The sequence below is a fragment of the Hordeum vulgare genome, chromosome 7H, assembly GCF_904849725.1.
Source record: "Hordeum vulgare subsp. vulgare chromosome 7H, MorexV3_pseudomolecules_assembly, whole genome shotgun sequence".
NCBI lineage: Eukaryota > Viridiplantae > Streptophyta > Magnoliopsida > Poales > Poaceae > Hordeum > Hordeum vulgare.
The window spans coordinates 19,711,818-19,719,744 of NC_058524.1; positions in this window are offsets into that span (position 1 = coordinate 19,711,818).

The window sequence follows — 7,927 nt, forward strand, 5'->3', positions numbered from 1 at the left end:
GTAAAACCTTAAGGGATTGCTGTTGAGCCTATCAGCCACACCCTCAACTCCTCTATGTACCACAATGAAGCTCTTGAAATCATTATCCTTGTGCCTAGCTCATGAAGAATATGTGGATAGTAGGAGTGTATTTCCCAAAGTTCACGTGCACTCTTTCCGCCGTGAATATGGAAAGTTTTGTTTCGCTTCCTCTCGTGAAATACCAAATCATTCACGCATGTGCGAAGTGTTATATGTTTTGAAGATTTGCTATCTTCACTCCATATAATTTCTCTTAGCACGTCAAGCTACTGACTCATTTGATCAAGGAAAATAAGTTCTTCCATAAGAGCTAATCCATACTTACACATGGAGCCTTGTTATCCTCGATGATGGTGACCAAATGAGAACCCAGTTGCATTTTGACGTACAAATTCTATGTGGGCACGAATGTCTTGATATTGTGTTCATATGTATTAAATCAAACTCTTGATTCAAGAATTGCTTGTGTAGTTCATATCATGAGAATCTTGCATCTTTATTTTTCTTCTCAGTCATCTTGAGTGTGAGGTGTCCCGACACCAATCAGATCTAATTCTCTGGCAGATATGATGGTTGGAACATTTCCCAATAATTATAACTTTGGTCTTGGGAAAACCGGTACAATGATGTCTTGTCTGGCACACTGGGTCGGAGGACCTATTGTTATAAATCCTTCCATATGTAAGGTTCGCCATTCTACCATGAGGAAATTGTATGACTTAGCTTTGTAAGTTGTCCCTCCTGTTTCCTCTTGTATACCCATAAGTCCAACCTTTATCTGAGGACCATGTCGATACTACCCCAAAGCACGGATGTGGTAATTTAAATTTCAACAGGAACATTGGAAGCGCGATGCTAAATTGTTCCTAATCAATTATCCAAACCGCATGGTATGGATAAACATGTGGATTCTTCTTGTCTCTTTACCAAGATGGTTATGTGTTGGATGACCTATCATGTATACCATACTCTATGATTTCCTCGGGAATGGTATACTCTAATACTTGTGTGTGTGTGAACACATTTTCCCTCCCATTGGTTTGTATGATTTTTATTGTGGCATAACTTATCTAAGCAGTGTTAATCCCCTGCTTAGGTAAAATTCTTGGTTTACGACTCTGTCGGTAAGACACTGCTACTATTATGGATAACATTCCGGTAGCCACCGGTGGACGAGAACCTTGCCTATTGGCCCGCCTCGTTTCAACGAGCAGGAAAATGGTTCTATTCGTTCCCCGCCCTTGGTATCGACGATGTTGCCAACATAACTGACAGGTTATCCTCTGACATGTCTTATTACCAAGACCGTATAGTATGTCACCCCTCTACCTACTCTCGGGCCACATGGTGGACCCATAACCCAAAGTTCCACAGGATTGAAACCTGACTCTCCTGTACACCTTTGATGCCAAGGTATCCCTTATACTTGGCTTCGTATGAAATTCCCGAGCCACCGTTCAAAGTACCGATCACTCTATGGTCCAGATGTTACCCAACATGTTGAAGATCAAGTCCGCATTATTCATGAGAATCTGAAGGCTGCTCAGTCTCGTCAGAAAAGTCAGTATGACCGTCATCATCAAGATATGGTCTATCAACCTGGCGAAAAGGCTTATCTTCGTGTCACCCCAATGAGAGGCGCACACCGTTTTGTAACCAAGGGCAAGTTAGCTCCCCGCTATATTGGTCCTTTCACTGTTCTCGAAACGCGTGGAAGAGTGGCTTATCAATTGGAACTGCCGGCGAACCTTTCTCAGGTTCACGATGTCTTCCGTGTTCTCAGCTCCGTTGCTGCTTCAAGGATCCTATTCGAGCAGTGGATCATGGTATGCTTGAGCTGCAACAAGACATCTCTTATAAGAAGCATCCGGTCCGCATTCTCGACCAAGCCGAACGTAAGACTCGTCGCAAAGTCACCAAGTTCCTTAAGGTGCAGTGGTCAACTCATTCTAGAGCTGAAGCCGCTTGGGAACGCGAGAATCATCTTCGTGATGAATACCCCGAACTCTTGCCTTCTACCCCTTAATTCTCGGGACGAGAATTCTTGTTAGTGGGGGAGAGTTGTGACATCCTCGGATTGGTGCTACAGTAACTCCTGTAGTCAAGCGACAGTAATCCCACGCTAGTGAAGCCACGTCATCATAAATTCTATCGTGGATCTCGTGGTAGTCGAAAAAACCAGTCGAGTTCGAAATTTACGAATAAAGTCGAACGAGAAACGTTTCGTGATGTTAAGTAAAAATGTCGGGAGAGTTGTTGAAATTCCCTAATATGTTATAAAAACGAATCGGACATTTTTAATTGTATTAAAAGTCCTATATAGTTAGAACAGAAAGATATAAATATATAAGAAAATAATAATGATAGAATGTTAGAAAGTAAAAGAATGAAAAAAAAGGCAAACAACCGAACCCCCCACACCTGGCCCAACTGGGCCTAGTGGCCCAGCCGGCCAGGCCACCCACCAGTACCGCTGGGAACCCTAGCCCACCCCCTCGCAAGACCCTCCTTCCCTCGTCAGCCCCCCTGGGCGCCGCCACTCCCCACCTCTCGCCCCCCACCCCCACGAGAGCCCCCACTCCCACGCCAGATCCCCCACTCCCTCCCCTCGATCCAATCGTCCCTGCCCCCCCCCCCACTTTCCCCGCATCGCCCCCCTCCTCTTGGCTCGCCTCCCCCCAGGGACCGAGTCCCTTCCCCCTGCAACCCACAAGCTGACCCCCAGACCTCCCCGACCCTCCTCTCCTCCCGTCGCCTCCCCTCCCAGCGAGCACCCGCGCCCTCCCCGTCGGGACGCACCTTCCCCGCGTCGCCTCTCCTCTCCCTCATGCGCCGGATCTCGCCCCCCCCGTCGGCCTCCCACTCGCCGGCCGGCGAGCCCCCCTCCCTCCATCGCGCCGGCCTGCAGCATCACCTCGGCCCTCCATCCCACCGGCGGCCCCCTGCCTCTCCTCACCGAGGGGCCCCTCCTCCCCATTGCGCCCCCTTCCTCCCGCTCGGTCCAGGAGGGACCGGGCAAGGAGACCGGCTCCCCTCGGCCCCTTCACCACGCCGGCGAGCCCCTCCCCCACCGGGCCTCCCCTACGCCTCTTCCTCGCCGGATCCGGCCGGTTCCCCCTTGCCGGCGCGTCACCATCATCACCGTCCCCTTCATCACTGGAGCCGCGTCGCCGTCTCCACCGTCACCTTCGTGCGAACTCCGGCTTCACCGGCCCGTCTCGTCACCGTTGGTGAGCCCCTCCTCGGGCTCCTCCCACCATGTCGATCACCTCGCCGTCCCGGTTCCGTTCCGGCAAACGGGACCTCGATCCGTCGATGGTAGACTCCGGTAGGAGGATTTGAACTTTTGGTTCTTCTAGGTGGATTTAGCAGAGAGTTCTGTGTCTGTTAACACACAGAGAGAGAAGAGTGTTGTGAGAGAAAAGAAAAATGAATAAAAACAAATGATGTATTAAATGCGTATGTATGTATGTATGTATGAGATGTGATGTATGTATTTGCGTATATGGATATTTAGAGGAATACGGTATTTGCACGGTTAGGTATCTAATAAAAAAGATGAGTAAATGGCCTAGGGTCACTTACCGGTGGGGCCAATGCACCCTCTGTCTATGACAGGGAGGCCCCACGCGAGAGTTAATATAAATAAAAAAATAATAATGTTTTATTAAATAAATAAATAGATATATTAGTTAAAATAATTATGAACATAATTAGAGTATGACACGCGAGTCCCCCACTAAACTAATCTGATTAAATAATATTTAATCTTAAATAAAACTTGTGCCTATGACGTTCGGGACCCGCTGGTCAGTTGACCAGTCAAATGTGTGTCAGCATGACATCGCGATGATGTCATAATAGGATTTTATTAAATCTTTTAAATCTGTTTTTAATTCCTAAATAATTAATAAAACTTTGAAAATTAATATAAAATAATCCGTAAGTCAGATCATAATATTTTCAACATGAAAGTTGATCAGCAAAGCGAGATGAACCCGGATGCACGGCCAGTTCGTCTGTCACGCGTCCCTAGCATAGCAAACATGGAACTTTTCCATCGTTTCCAGTATAACCGGTAGTAGCCCGAGACCCGGAAAATATCGTCAGATATTCTTCCGACCCGTCTATGACGGATGTTGCTGCGTTAGCTCATGTCTAGCCTGCATCTTTCCATGTCATGCTTTGTGTTGCATCGGTGCTATTATTTATTGTTTCTTCCCCCTCTTCTTACTGGTAGACCCCGAGACTGACGCTGCTGCCGGGTACATCTACGACCCTGCCGATCAGTCCTTTGCTCCAGAGCAGCAAGGCAAGCAAACTCCCCTTGATCATTCCTATATCGCCTATGTCTTTCTTCCTACTGCTTGCATTAGTATTTTGCTACTGTTGTAGTTAGCTCCTATATCTGATGCATAGCCTGTTTTTGATGAACTGCTACTTTCAGTCCTGTACTTTAAATATGCTTAGTATAGGTGGAGCAGTCATCCCCTCTGACCCCGTAGATCAGTTGCCCCGCTTGTTTTCAAATCTCGATCTCTGATCGACAAGCCAGACCCGACACAGCACATTCACCTCCCTTCGTTGTACGACGCTACAGAGATACTATCGGGTACCGAGGGTGACACCTTGCTAAGTACTCCTGATGATATCTCTGTAGTATAGCTAGTCGGTCGTGGTTATCGAGGGTGATACCTCTTTCACAATTCCCGATGACGCCTCTGTCGTGCAACCCCGCGAGTGTGGGACCCCCGAGGGTGATTCCTCTAAGACCACCTTGACGGGTACATCGTTCGGGATCCAACGAGGGTGATACCTCGGATTCCCCCCGATGTTACGACCACACAGTTACTCGACCATGTTACCGGGATCTTCGGTGACTAGTTGTAAGACGGGTGGATTTCCCGCGAGACTGTGTTGCTGGCCTAATTAAAATGCTAATGGATTTGGGTATTTGATCTGGGTTGGTCGGAGACCTTTTCGCACTAACCGGCTACGCGGGAAGAATTATGGGTACTCGGCGTCGCGGTATCAGCCGAAGCTTTTCAGATGGCAGCAGTGTAGCGGTGCGCGCCCGAGTGGTCCCGAGATGCATCGCGCTTGTGATTAAGGGATGCTAGGACTGACTTCGGCCGCCCACGCCACGTGCAAGAGCGTGAAGGGGAACTGGGCCCACGAACCCTTTGTGCTTAGGATTTAGACCGGCGGGCTGGCCTCTCTGATTAGTCTTAGGTGGGGCTACGACGTGTCGATATTCCGAGGCCGGGCAGGACCCAGAAAAGTATGTCCGGCCAGAGTTTTATCGAGCGTGACGGGACATGTGGTGCACCCCTGCAGGGATGAAAATTAACTATTCGGATAGCCGTGTCCACGGTTACAGGACGACTTGGAGTTGTGCCCCGATCTTATACAACTACAATTGTTACTTAACTGGAATTAGTTTGCCTCGGGATTGCTTCCTCGCAGGGAGTCGAGGGAGGATCTTTAGGCGTGACCTCACTTTAATATTGCTGCAACAATATGACTAGTAATGTGTTACCCCTGTTCTACTCTCGTCTATTGCTGCAAGACCCTGAAGATGCTAGTCTTCGATAGGACTAGGCCTTCTCTCTCTATTCTCGCATTGCTGCAGTCAGTCCACATATAACCCCCTTCTTTGATACTGATGCATAATTAGAATAGTTCTGATGTAAGACTTGCGAGTACTTTGGATGAGTACTCACCGCTGCTTTGCTTCCCCCTTGTCCCCTTGATCCGTTTGCTGCGACCAGATGATGAAGCCCAGGAGATGGAGGTCCCCGCCACCGACGACTGCTACCCGACGGTGCCTACTACTACCTGGAGGCCGCTGATGATCAGGAGTAGTTAGGAGGTTCCCAGGCAGGAGGCCTCGCCTCGTTCGATCGTTGTATCTTTTGTGCTAGCCTTCTCTAAGGCACCCCATGTTGATTTATGTCTGTACTCAGATATTGTTGCTTCCGCTGACTCGTGTGTTTATCGAGCTTTCGTATTCTAGCCCTCGAGGCCCCTGGCTTGTAATATGAAGCTGATGTTATTTTATTTGTGTCTAGAGTTGTGTTGTGATATCTCCCTGTGAGTCCTTGGGTTTGATCGTACGCATTTGCGTGAATGTTTAGTGTACGATTAAGCCGAGGGCGTCACACGTGACAAGGTTGAAGTGGTCACATGGAGGCACACATTTTTCCAAAATATTGCAACCACATAAGCTTGCACATGTAGGCCTAGAGGAACCCGTGACACGACATACATTATAGCAGTTTCTTGTCGTGGTGGAACAACAACAACTCTTGGCCTCTATATGGGTCTGTTGAAGGACTAGTCCTAGCATGAGTACTCCAATAATGATACTCTTAAGACTTATGGTTTCCATATTCACCTTGTATGTATTTATCAGAAAACCAACTGATGAATCTAGTATAGGAAGTATTCCATGGTGACACCAAACATGCCACATTGCACGAAGGTATTGAATGAACAATTATTTATTATTGTGGTCTGGTTTTACTTCCAGCACACAAACACGAATAATTAACTAGTAATGGCGGTGCAGGCATCTCATATGGACGTGCAATTATTGTCATCAACATTGTTTACAACCTTAATGCATGCCCGTCACACTCATACACCAGGCTGGCCTAGAGGAAAGAGTGATCACGTCACTACTCTTATTATAATGCATGATCTATCATACATGTTGGATCAATAAGTAGATTAAAGAAGCTTTGTGCTTATATTATATCCTTGATTCATGAGATTCATAATGAATAGAATCAATGCACAAGTTTGATTGAATCTGGGATGACTACTAGTATATGTTCCATGTAGAGTACTTCACCTAAAACTTGGTGTACTCTAGATAATTTTTATGATTCTACCACCAACTCAAATTTGATTATTATTTATGTTATATTCAACCGAATTTTCGACACATATGACTGCACATATTTAAAACAGCATGAGCGAATATAACAAGTTTTTTCTCATTAACTGTATTTTTTGAACATACCCATCAATGTATGCACGAGAAATTATGAGTTGGATTTGTGTGACCTGTGAAACATACTACCTATTAATCTATTATTTCACCACTTGTTTGTTTTACTACATAAGGGGTCGTCTAACAACCGCACATGCATGCTTAGGTGTTGGGGCCGATAAATTGTGTGCTTAGATAATAAAAAATACTAATGAAAAAAAATTGAGAGCCAAGAAATTACACATAGTCACATAGAATATTCTGTCGTACATTTTTATCGCGTACATCATCACCAACATGTATAAAACAAGCAAAAAATATAACCATAAGAGACCCAAGATGCCTAACCTTTTCTATCATGAACACCAAATGGTTTCATATAATACTCTCTCTAGTACATATTAATTACTGAAGTTGTACTAAAGCTGCAATGATTAATATGAATCACAAGGATAGAAATTTGAGCACAAGAAAATATCAGTTGTCCCAAAAGTTACAACATACCTAAATATATTAACATTATAACACCATTGTAATTATCCAAAAATATTTTGCATGTAACATCTTGTACATATATGCATGTAGACAAAGCTCTAAATGGTCCTAATCAAATCCATATTGCATTTTTTGGTATTTTGTAACTAGTCGTGGACACGTTGCCCATGTTTTTTTCTTTTCATTTATATGGGGTAGAACATATTCCCCTTTAATAACTATCTATGAAAGTCCAAGAGCCTACAAATCCCCCTCCTTTATTGCGATATAATTGCCAAGTCACCATGCACAGAAGCCCGAGTATCCCTCAATCAAGAGTTTATTTCTTTTTTCCGTTCTTTCATTTCCTTAGTGGCCTCTTGATGTTCGAAAGAACTTGCAAAGAATATTTAAATCTGTGGGATTCCCTATATG